This window comes from Penaeus monodon, chromosome 5 (genome assembly GCF_015228065.2).
Source record: "Penaeus monodon isolate SGIC_2016 chromosome 5, NSTDA_Pmon_1, whole genome shotgun sequence".
Lineage (NCBI taxonomy): Eukaryota > Metazoa > Arthropoda > Malacostraca > Decapoda > Penaeidae > Penaeus > Penaeus monodon.
Window position 1 is genome coordinate 13,417,117 of NC_051390.1, and position 9,041 is coordinate 13,426,157.

General features: G+C 24.3%; 1 protein-coding gene across 4 annotated transcripts in view; it reads left to right on the plus strand.

The window, feature by feature from the left end:
* LOC119572994 (5'-AMP-activated protein kinase catalytic subunit alpha-2-like) overlaps positions 1–9,041 on the plus strand; it is a 122,123-nt gene that overhangs the window by 30,319 nt on the left and 82,763 nt on the right. The gene's annotated exons all lie outside the window — the stretch shown is intronic.

A 9,041-nucleotide genomic window follows, 5' to 3' on the forward strand; every position in this document is an offset into this window, starting at 1 on the left:
ATTGTAGACTCAAGATGGGCATAACATGTATGTACATGCCATGCCTGTTGGTTTGGAGTTAAGCATCAAATAATATTATCATAAATACCCAAATATGAAGGGGAAATTTTGAATATATATTTGTATGTATGTATAATATATATATATATATATATATATATATATATATATATATATATATATAATATATATATTATATATATGTAGATATAAATATATATAGATTATATATTGTATATATATATTTACATTATATATGTATAGGTATTAGTATGTATATATGTATGTATGTATATATGTAGTATATATAGTATGTATATTAGTATTATCTATAGTAGATATATATGTATGGATAATATGTATGATATATATATATATGTGATGTATCATATAGAGGATGAGGTATGTATGTATGTATGTAATATATATGTATGTAGAGATATGTATATCTTATGTATATATATGGATATAGAGTAGACATAGATATATATTACACACACACACAACACACACACACACACATAGATAAATATAGATATATATAGATATATATATAGATATATGGATATATATATTATATTTATACATACAACATTAAAGATACCACATCTATAGAGATAGCGATAGATAAGATAGTAAGAGATAGGGAGGTATAGACTATGTTATAGATATCATACATATAAGAGACTACCAGATAGTATACATATAGATATACAGATATACATACCATATATAGATATCCATATATATATACCATATATATATATATATATATAGGAGATATAAAATATAATATATAGCTATATATACATATATTATATAATATATGATAGATATGTATATATATATGTAGTATGGATAATATATGTATGTATGTATATATATATATGGTATGTATGTATATATCTATATATATGTATAATTATATGTATCTATAATATATATGTATATATAAATATAGTATGTTATATATATATAGTGTATATGTGTATAGATGTATAATAATGGAATATATGTACATATATGTAATAATATGGTACATATATATTATATACATCTATATGTATAATGTACATATATGTATATATATACATATATATTTAAGATAGGTATATAGATAACAAAGATATGAATATATAACATACTTATGTCATATATACAACTAATTATTAACAGATATATAATATATATATGTATCTATATGCATTATATATGTGATAGATACAGATATTTATGTATATATATCCATATATATGTTATATAATGTATATATATACATTATAAGTTATAGATATTACAATACTATATATGACTATATATATACATAGGTATACATAGATATACATATATATATACATAGATGATGTATAGTTACCATATTATGTACATATATATACATATATATATACATATTGATAATATACATAGAGATGTATCATATAATACAATATATATTGTCATATATACAAATATATGTATATATATACATCTATATAGTAGATATGATAATATATAATATGTGAGTTATATATGTTTTTGTAAAACATATTAGATATGGTGTATATATATAAAATATAGAGGTGTATATATAACATATATATATGGATATATAAACATAGTACAATTAGATCATACAATATATATAATATATTATATAATATATATAGATATATATTTATTTATTTATTATGGTACACCATCACACACCACATATGTGTGTGTGTGTGTGTGTGTTGGTGTGTGTGGGTGTGTGGTGTAGATATATCATAACCTATATTATAAGATTACATATATAACATATGAAGTAGATATACATATACTATATTACATAATATAGATACCATATATATATATACAGATAAGATACCCTCTATATATCGACATATTATATATAACTATATAGAATAGTGGAAGTACCATAAATATATACATATCCCATATATAGACATTACATATATACCATATAAATACATCTAGAGCTATACTTATATAGATAATACAATACATATATAAGTACATAATATATATATAATATATATATAACCCCCAGATATATTAATATGTATATTTATATAATATCATATATATGTAATGTATAGATATGTATATGTATATATATGTCGTATATATACATATATAGACAATAATATATGGCATATAGATAGATATTATATATATATATATATATATACAATAGATATGATCTAATATGTATATATATATTATAATATATGTAGATATCTATATGGATTAATGTATATATATATATATAGTGTATATAATGTATTATCCATAGAGAGACAATCATCGATATATACATATAATCATATAATATATACTAGACCTAATATATACATATATATATGTATAATAGATATATATACAATATAGATTAGACATTATGCATATATATATTGTATATAGTATGGACTAGATATACATCTATATACTTATCATATACATATACCTACATTATATATAATATATAGATATATATATATATGAGGATCGTCATATCGAGCGAGATAATGTGTATTATATAGATATTATATATATATGTCTATATATGTTATATATGATTCCATATATACGTATATATATATGTAGAATATATGTATATATGTATATGTATATTATCGTATATTATGTAATATATATATGTATATATAATATATATGTTATTATATATGTAATTTGATATATATATATGTGATGTATATATACACACCCCACACACACACACACACACACACACACACACACACACATATGTGTGTGTGTGTGTGTGTATAATAAATACATAAATATATATATATATATATATATATATATAATATATATGTATAATATAGATGTATATGTGCTAACTTTTTTTTTTTATACATATATATGTATGATATATTACACATATATATAGGGATATATATACAACCATATATATTATGTATATATATACATAATATATATTGGTAGTAAATACATTAGATAGATGTTATATAGACATATATGTATGTTATATCTAACATATATATATGTATATATATGTACATATTATATGATATATATCCAGATGTTATATATGTATATATATACATATATAGTATGTATATACTATACATATATATGTAAAGAATATGTATATATATGTATACAATATTGTATATATATTGTATATTATATATTTATATATGATAGATTATATAGTATATTATAAGCATATAGTAGACATAGAGACTCGTATATTAATACATGAAATATATGATATAATACATATATATGCATATCATTTATACAGAGAATCACTATAGTTATATATGGTATAACATGTATATATACATATATAATGATAATATACATATATATGTTATATATAGACATATATTTATATGTATAGTATCACATATAGGTGAATATATACAGATATAGGTATATATATATATGTACAGGCATATATGAGCGGCTAGTCATATATGTAACAGTAGATGATCATATATATACATATATACACATATACACATATATATATATACATTACAGGTATATACATATAGTACATATATAAAATAGATATAATACATATACATCGAGATAGATATATACATATCTAGAGATTATATTAGATGTACATATATATTATAATAGCAGATATATATAGATACAGATATATATACATATATAACATATCATACATGATATATGAGAACATATATAATATACATATATATATACACATACATAGAGCTAGACGATATATTGGTGGTGTGTACACAGACATGAGAGAGAACGAAAGAGATCGAATACATATGAGTTAACATAAGATATACATAGAGACGACATATGATAAGACAGTAAGAGATTACATATATATTAAATATATAACTATGTATAGATACGCTATACATACAGCATAAGATATAGAAAGAAAGACAGATAATATGATACATACATACATAGACGATATACTAACATACATAGATAGAACATATATGATATAGAGGATATATAGATATATAGTATATAATATATATATGTGAGAATAGATGTATATATATATACACACAAATATTAGATCGTAATGATATATATAATAGTATAGTATATATAGAGAGATATATATGTAGGATAATAGAGATATCATAGAGGTATATACGATAGATATATATCTAGGGGATATATAGAATATATATGTAGATATATAATTATGTATGTATATATGGTAATATATATGTATAGATGTATCTATATATAGGATATATCTATAAAATATTATATAAATTAACAATATATAGATCAGATATACTATATATATATATAATATATGTGGTATAGTAATTAGTATGTAAGTTTAAAATTAACTATATATTATATACATATATTATAGTTATATACTAATATATAGATAATATATAATATCTGTGTGTGTGTGTGTGTGTGGTGTGTGTACATATTATATATGATATATATTATTACATATATATACATAGATTAGACTATTATAGTACATACAGTATGACTACTAGTACATAAATACGACATTCATACATACAATATAGATATACATACATATAGAAATATATAATATACACGACCTATACAGAATATAGAAATACATATAGATGATACAGTATATATAATACATTATATAGACATTATATAGAATACAGAGATATATCCATATAGATGCATACAGTAATATAGACATACATTACATATAACATGACACGCGAGATACATACATATATACATACAGACAAGATAGACAACATTATAAATAGACATTATATCTATTATCCATATCATATACATCTAAGATCAGACAGACACTAAGTACAGAGAGAGACATAACATCACAGATAGAGGTACATCTACATATAGAAGATATATATAGATAAGTAGGAATAGAATATATGATATATATTAGATATAACATAGTAGATAGACATACCAAACATTGAAATATAGATATGTGCTATCTACAGATGTAGATATAATAGAGATATAAGATATATAGTATATGTACATATGATATAGAGAGGGACATATAGAGTAAGAGAGGATAGATATAGAGATAAGAAGAAGAATAAGTTATATATACAGGATATATATTAGGAGGGAGAGATCGAAGATAAGATGAGAGTTGATTAGACTATATATATCAGATATAACTTGTATATTCTATATATTATATTATATATTATATATATATTAGATAGATATAATATTATATAGATATATATGTACACACACACACACACACAACACCACACACACACCACACAAACACACATTAGATTAGAGTAGATATATATAGTATATATATAATGTATATATATATATAGATAGAGATATATATATACATATATACTATATAGTATATATATGAGATATATCAGAAGATATTAATATATATACGATAGTATAGAGGGAAATATAATATATGATATCTATGCAGAGATGATGCAGAGAAGAGATAGATCTTATAATATAGATATATAGAGATATATATGTAAATAGCGATTAGATCTGTAAGTATAGATATAGCTAGATTAGATATAGGAATATATATATATAATCATACAGTTGAGGAGAATACGATAGACGTATATATAGATTAAATATATATATATATATAAAATATATATATCTTATATATATGTAAAGATATATATGTATATGATATATATATGTATAGAGATAGTATAGATAGGTTAGATATAGAATGTAGAATTATATATATAGTATATCGATGATATAGAGTATATATGAACTATATCTGATATATGGTATATATATATATATATAATATTATATATAATATATATATCGATATTATAGAGTACACATGATAGACATAACACATATGATATACATATATCATATACATATATCCTAGAGATACTATATAACTGACATGATATAATAATACATATAGAGATCAGTAGAATATATCAACAATCTATATATATACATAAATATATATATACATATATATATACATATATATATATATATATATATATACATATATATATATATATAAAATAAAAATAATAATTATAATAAAAAAAGCAATCTGCTGCATAAATGACTTTAAGCTATGCAAAATTATTCACAACTGATGTGCAATTTGCAGCAAACCCTTATAGCTTGAGATATGATATGTACTGTCCTTAGCCATGGATCACTTATGTGGCTTTTTAATAAAGTGAAATTGGTAGAATTAAGGGTTACTGTAAGATAAATCTTGACAGTTATCTGCATTAAAGCAAACCTTTCCTTGCAAAAACAAGAGTCCCAATCTGATGGTAACACAACACAATACAAGGTATATGTAAATATATAAACACAATATCTAAAAAACAGAATAACCATTCTATGTTCAACGTTCATGCATTGCACCTAGGAAGAATATTTAAAACTAGATTATACTGTATGGACCTCAATATCAAATATAGAATTAAATCAAATAATACTAATTATAAGTAGAAAAAAAACTCTAGTGATGTCATAATAACAGTAGAAACGGTTTGTATATATTCTTCACTCCTTTTCACACTAATAACTGTTAGCAATCTAAGTTAATCTGTAATCTAAAATGCAAATAATCATCTTTTGATGAAATTATATTTGTCACTATACACTGTTTAGAGAAACACATTGAATTCTATAGTATTAGGTGAGAGAAATATAATAAAAATCATCCATTCTATATAATTCATTATTTCCTAGAATGAACAAGCCAATTATTCGAAATAAACCTATGGACGTAACCTCTGTATCATCATGAAAGCTTAAAATATCAATGGTTCAATATAATCTATTCCTAATCTCTATGTTCGCTTCCATAAGCCACTCCATAACTATTTTTAGCATGAACAAAAGTTTTTTATTTTATCAGGCATTCGTCAGATATTGAGTTACCACAGAGATAACATTCAGGGTTTACACAGGAACTCAAATAGCAGCCATTTCAGCATGGATCTTGCCAACCCAAGATGAGCGTCCAAGTGAGTGAAAACTGGAATAAGGACAAAGACACTTGCCATAAATAATGGCATTAGTAAAGATTATAATATGGATGTTAGGTAACTAGCAAGAGCTGTCTGTTATAAAGAAAAGTAAATGAACTTATATGTTAACATGGATTTACTGATTACATAAACCTTTAAATAACATCTGATTTCTGCACTAATAATTAGCTAACTTCTACTGTGATACTATGGACTAGACAGACATATTTATAATAGGGAAGGATGCAACTTCTTTGACATCTAACAGGGTATAACAAAGGGAATATTCCATCATTCTTTTTTATAAATGTGGATAAACAAAAAATGTGAAAATTTTTACATGTATATCACAATGACAAAAATATAAAGCTCTACATCTAAAGACTAGTGTGAGGAGAAGACCTGTGTTAATAAAGGATAGCAAAAGAAAATGCTTATTGGCTGTTCGGGGACTGACTGGCAGTAAGCTGCAGTTCTGGCCTAGTTAAGTCTATATTCAGTTGCTAAAATTAGGGGTTATTATCTCACTTTAGTGGATGAGTTAAAGATTATTAGAAATTAGATCTGGTTATTTGTTATACAAAAGACATTTTGCCTTCAACAATGATTCTGAACAATTAAATTTTATATGAAAATGTCAGATCAGGTACACAGTACGCATTATGTCAGAGAGAAAGGGAAATAGCATCCTTATTACATAAGTTGGTTTACCTTGGATGCAGTGCCAAAAGGAAAAGTCTATATCAACACTGCAGGACAGATGCATGGTTGTACTTTTGGGGCTAATACTGGAGCGGGACAATACATCCCCCAATCTTTTTTTTTAAATGTACTTGCCATGACTACAGTGAGAACTCTCATATGCTGGCTTCCATTTCAAAAAATTATTTTGGTTGTTCAACAAGTATAGAATAACAGGGGCAGGACAATGCTTGTCAGGTGAAATAAATGAGTATGGGGATAGGACACACTTTTAAATCCTGAATAATGAGATTAGCCCAAAATTGCCTAACCTAAAAAGTTTTTCCCGAAAGTGTCAGTCTGGGAAGCCTGGACTGTAAAGAAAATTAATAATTATTAAGATTCTTTACTGCACAGTGTTTCAATATTGCCTAACTTGTCATAAAAACCTGCACTAAACTAATCAAACCTTTTTAATAAAAAAAAAAAAAAACTGTGACTAAACCTGAAAAATAAATAAAATAAATAAAAAAATATTTATATATCCACTAACCTATCTATCTATACACACATGTTCATATACATATACCTTATACATATACAAATATATATATGGTATATGTAAATGAACATGTGTGGGTGTATATATATACTTTTACATAATATAACATATACATTTTTTTCACTTCTTTTCTTTTCCTTCTACCTTTCTTTTCCACAGATGTTGAGTTGAGCATTAAATCTGTAAAATAAAATGGAGTTTTTTTTATCTAAATTTTTTTGGTTATTACCTTATCCTCTATCCTCAAGCCTACCACATCAAAATGATGGGGCTTGGGTGGACCCAAAAATTTACATGAATGAAACATTAACCCCTTCCTGATGGGTGGCATGTACGCACATGCCATGGCATGGCGGGACTATCTGCCGGGGACATGTTTGTACATGCCATGGGTATGTATGGACATGCCATGAGTTATTTTTTTTTACAATCACGGCAAAAAAATTATTTTTTTGCCAGTGAAGTGTGATTAAGTCGGTTTTAACCTTTCTAATTTTACTATGGAAAAAAAATGCAACAAACCGACGATTTTAACTCCATGATGCCGCATACTGCTTATTTTATTCAGGGTATAAAACTGAATAATGATCACTATGGGGGCTTCGTAGTATTACGAAGAAACGGCATGGATGCTGGTATTTGGCATGAGTGGGCGCGCATGCTAGGGCGACGATATAAGCCCCCGGCAGCGGAGCCGGGCCCTAAGAAAACTACCGTCGGGTAAAGGTTAAGCAACCCAAGCTGAAAATCTTGAAAAATGAGTGGATTCCATAGTCATGAAAATTTAC